This window comes from Borostomias antarcticus (genome assembly GCF_949987555.1).
Source record: "Borostomias antarcticus genome assembly, chromosome: 9".
NCBI classification, from domain to species: domain Eukaryota; kingdom Metazoa; phylum Chordata; class Actinopteri; order Stomiiformes; family Stomiidae; genus Borostomias; species Borostomias antarcticus.
This window is the reverse complement of record NC_140242.1, coordinates 6970726-6975725: the sequence shown is the minus strand read 5'-3', so window position 1 is coordinate 6975725 and position 5000 is coordinate 6970726. Positions and strand designations below refer to the sequence as shown.

Here is a 5000-nt window from a genome sequence, read left to right as displayed (position 1 = left end):
CCCAATCTACAAAAACGGAGACAAATTTGACCCTAATAATTACCAAGGCATATGTGTGAACAGTGATCTGGGGAGGGTCTTCTGTAGTATTATGAATGCCAGACTTCTGAACTTCCTTACCAAGCACAATGTCTTGAGCAAAAGACAAATTGGATTCATACCAAAACAATGCACAACTGATCATATTTACACCCTACACACCCTAATTGATAAACATGTAAACCAAAATAAAACCAAAATTTACACCTGTTTTATTGACTTCCAAAAAGCTTTTGATTCTATTTGCCATGTTGGACTGTTATACACAATTCTTGAGAGTGGTGTAGGGGGTAAAGCATATGACATTATTAAATCAATGTATTCTGGCAATATGTGCAGCGTAAAAATTGGCACAAAAAGAACAGCATTTTTTACCCAAGGACGAGGCGTTCGTCAGGGCTGCAATCTCAGCCCTGCACTCTTCAATATCTACATTAATGAACTGGCTACTGTCCTAGAACAGTCCTCTGTCCCCGGTGTATGTCTCCACAGTCAGGAGGTGAAGTGCCTGCTCTGTGCAGATGACCTGGTTCTGCTGTCCCCCACTGCGCATGGCCTACAGCAGAGCCTGGACCTGCTAGAGCATTACTGTCACACCTGGGCCCTGACCTAAACCCTCAAAAGACCAAAATAATGAGATTCCAAAAAAGATCCAGATCTCAGGACATTCTACCAAAGTTCTCAATCGGTACAAAACATGTTGAATGTTGCACACACTCAGGGGTGGACTGGCCATCGGGAGCACCGGTGGCCTGGCGCGCCAACTGGCCTGGCCCGCGGTGAATGGCCTGCCCCCCGTCAACAAATCGCGCAGCCCATTGAGACCCTGCATGCAGAGTTCTGTAAAAGTCTCCTCCATGTCCAGAGGAAAGCTACAAACAATGCATGCAGGGCAGAATTAGGCAAATACCCATTAATAATAAAAATTCAAAAAAGAGCAATTCACTTTTGGACACACATAAAACTAAGTGACCCCCTCTCGTATCATTACCAAGCCCTGCGATGCCAAGAGCTGAGCAACAAGAACCCCCTGACCCAGCTGATCCTGAGACTGAGACCACAAACCTGCCCTGTTAACACAACCCAGGACCAGACACTCAACCCAACCTGCCCTGTTAACACAACCCAGGAGCAGAGCCCCTCACTCAACCCAACCTGCCCTGTTAACACAACCCAGGATCAGAGCCTCACTCAACCCAACCTGCCCTGTTAACACAACCCAGGATCAGACACTCAACCCAACCTGCCCTGTTAACACAACCCAGGACCAGAGCCTCACTCAACCCAACCTGCCCTGTTAACACAACCCAGGACCAGACACTCAACCCAACCTGCCCTGTTAACACAACCCAGGATCAGACACTCAACCCAACCTGCCCTGTTAACACAACCCAGGATCAGACACTCAACCCAACCTGCCCTGTTAACACAACCCAGGATCAGACACTCAACCCAACCTGCCCTGTTAACACAACCCAGGACCAGAGCCTCACTCAACCCAACCTGCCCTGTTAACACAACCCAGGATCAGACACTCAACCCAACCTGCCCTGTTAACACAACCCAGGATCAGAGCCTCACTCAACCCAACCTGCCCTGTTAACACAACCCAGGACCAGAGCCCCTCACTCAACCCAACCTGCCCTATTAACACAACCCAGGATCAGAGCCTCACTCAACCCAACCTGCCCTGTTAACACAACCCAGGACCAGAGCCCCTCACTCAACCCAACCTGCCCTGTTAACACAACCCAGGATCAGAGCGCCTCACCAATCAGACCCAAACAAATTACACAATAATCACAACAAAACTACATCACCTTTTGGCAAACACAAACAAAAGCACAAAGCAAAACGCAGTGCTATCTGTCTCTAAATGGACAGGACACCATAGCAGATTATTTGAGCGTGGTGACTGATCACCAACTAAAACGAACCTTGACCAGGTACAGACTGAGTGAGCACAGCCTTGCTGTTGAAAAGGGAGGCACAGGAAAACCGGTCTCCCTGCAGAGCAGAGGCTGTGATGTCACTCCCCCCTCAGTGAGGCTGAAACAGAGCTGCCCTTCCTCACCAAATGTGCAAAGTATAAGCAAATTAGAGAAACACATTTCAAAAAATTTGAATCCGTAAGCAAAGGTTTATTAACGTAAAAAAAATACGGCCTATCCTACTAGGAGAGGATTTAAAAACAAGTAGGTTAGCAGCAGTCTATGTTGCTGCCTGCCATAGACTGAGGGACAGTGAGTGACAGTCACCTGACACACATTATTGTCGTTACATCTGACATAATTTTTCTCCTGTTTTTTTTTTTTTTTTTTTTTTTATCTTTTAATTTATTACTGATTTATTTACTGTTTCTTGCTGTTGCTGCTATATTGACAACTGTTTGTTTGTTTTGTCTTGTAGTAGCCTAACTTTCCTTGCTCCTAATTAATGTTGTTTTTAATGTCCAAACGCTGCTTTGGCAATATGTACAACGTTGCTTCATGCCAATAAAGCCAATTGAATTGAATTGAGAGAGAGAGAGATAGAGAGAGAGAGGTAGAGAGAGAGGTAAAGAGTGAATTAGAGAGAGAGAGGGAGTGGCAGAGAGAGATGGAGAGAGAGGTAGAGAGGTAGAGATAGAGAGAGACAGATGCAGCTAGAGAGAGGCAGAGAGAGAGATAGAGAGAGGCAGCTAGCCAATGGAGAAGCAGACCGGTAGAAGGAGGTGGAGAGAGCTAGCGAGAGGTACTGTGGATAGGTACTATTGTAGTAATTCTCTGGAGAGGCTGGCATGGCCATAGGCAGGATTCAGCCATTTAGGGGGGGTGTAATTACATCATGACAGCTGAGTCTGGCTGGATTTGAGAGACAACAACTGGCTGAGCAGAGCAGGAAGGGATGAAGCAGCCGAGGGCTTTAGAGATCGTCCTGCCTTGTCATCAACGTGCAACTTCTCTCTGCTTTCTTCTTCCTCTCTTTATTTGCTTGTGAGAAGACCAACACACACACACACACACACACACACACACACACACGCACACGCACAAACATGCACACGCACACACACACACGCACGCACACGCGCATATGCACACGCACGCACACACACTTCCTGACTGGGCTCTGGATGAATCACTGCCTTCACTCATGTGGATAATCCTGTGTGAAAATGAGTAGATTAAGTGAGATTAAGAGACGATGATCTGAGTGCTGGTACTGAAGTACACATGGACACATGCACACATGTACATACACACACACACACACACACACACACATGCACGCACACATGTAGATACACACAAACACACACACACACACACACATACACATGCACTCACACATGCACGCATGTACTGTAGGTACACACACACACACAAACACAACAACAACACACACACACATACAAAATTCACAAAGATATTGTCTCTCTCTCTCTCTCTCTCTCTCTCTGGAGACCCTGTCTCTCTCTCTGACTCTCACACACAGACACACACCTACAGTACACACACACACACACACACACACACACAGACGCACTATTCCCAGGCTTTTGCATTAGTTCCGTCTCTCTTGGAACACATGCTCCAGCTCCCCTGAATGGAATGGCATCCCTTTTTCCCGCCTAGCGACAGGTTTTTACTAAGCCTCCCGGCTTTCACAAGATGCAAACAAAACAGAGGGGACAGCCAATCAAATAAATCCCTGTTTTACAATTGAAACCTTATTGAGACCAATTCATCCTGGACAGCTTTTATCATAGGGCTAAGAGCGGCCACGACTTTGGCTGTAATTGCGTTGACCCCTCCTCCTCCCAATCTCTCTCTCTGACAGAGCCCTACCCCTGCCTTGTACCCCGGGCTGCCCGACCCTGCCGGCCCCTCCCCTGCTCTCTACCTCTCCCATATGTTCTCCTGAGTGATCGCTCCGTTAGTGACTCTTCATTCCACAGTGGAGATGGGGTGTCGGGACTCTTCATTCCACAGTGGAGATGGGGTGTCGTGACTCTTCATTCCACAGTGGAGATGGGCTGTCGTGACTCTTCATTCCACAGTGGAGATGGGGTGTCGTGACTCTTCATTCCACAGTGGAGATGGGGTGTCGTGACTCTTCATTCCACAGTGGAGATGGGGTGTCGTGACTCTTCATACCACTCTTCATGTTCCTTCTTCAGTGTTACTCATGTTAGGTGTGGTTAGTAAGCACAGCAAAGGAGGAGGAGGATGATCAGCCCGGAGGGGGGATTTAACGGAACAAAAGAGGGGAGCCACGAAAATATAAGCTGTAGAAAAAATAAGCTCCACAATAAACTGCCACTAATTAATAAAGTTATTGCGCTGGCGGGGTCTGGAGAGGGTTGGAGGTGGAGCGGGTTGAGGGTTCTGCTAGTGGCCCGACTCAGCGCAGGGGTCCGGGACTCTAGAGGGACGAGTAGGAGAGGGAGGGTGAGTGACAGCGATGACAACGACAAAAGCCAAAGAAAAAAGACGGACTCTGCAACTGCATGAAGTTAACAGGCGAGAAAAGCACTACTAACACCGGTGAGCAAAATGTAGGCTAGAGCTATACCAGTGGCGTCTGGTGGTTCCTGGCACCAGGTCGCACGCACGGCGCGCACACATTGCATTCCCTGACGGGAGGTTTCTAGGCACCAGAAGGGCCCTTGAGCAGTTAACCCAGCCAGGACCAACCTCGAACCCGGAGGCTTTGGGATACGACCTGAGACACGTTTTGGCGCTAGAAGCTGCTTTACAGTGTTATGGGCAGATCCGGAGGCTTCTGAAGAAAACTCTAGGAATAGGCCTACACTGTAACGCTGCGTTCACTTCACATTATAACAATCACACAGGTGATTTACGGGTTTGAGATATATAGTAGGCCGATCTTAATGGATACAAGGCTATAAGCCGCCTTTACACCATTGTGGAAAAATGACTGCAGTACGGTACTATGGCTAGTTAGCTAACGTTAGC

At 47.9% G+C, this 5000-nt stretch overlaps 1 protein-coding gene across 1 annotated transcript in view; it reads left to right on the top strand.

Moving 5' to 3' along the window:
• LOC311313446 (partitioning defective 3 homolog) overlaps window positions 1–5000 on the top strand; it is a gene marked incomplete at both ends in the record, with an annotated part of 148138 nt that overhangs the window by 86668 nt on the left and 56470 nt on the right. The gene's annotated exons all lie outside the window — the stretch shown is intronic.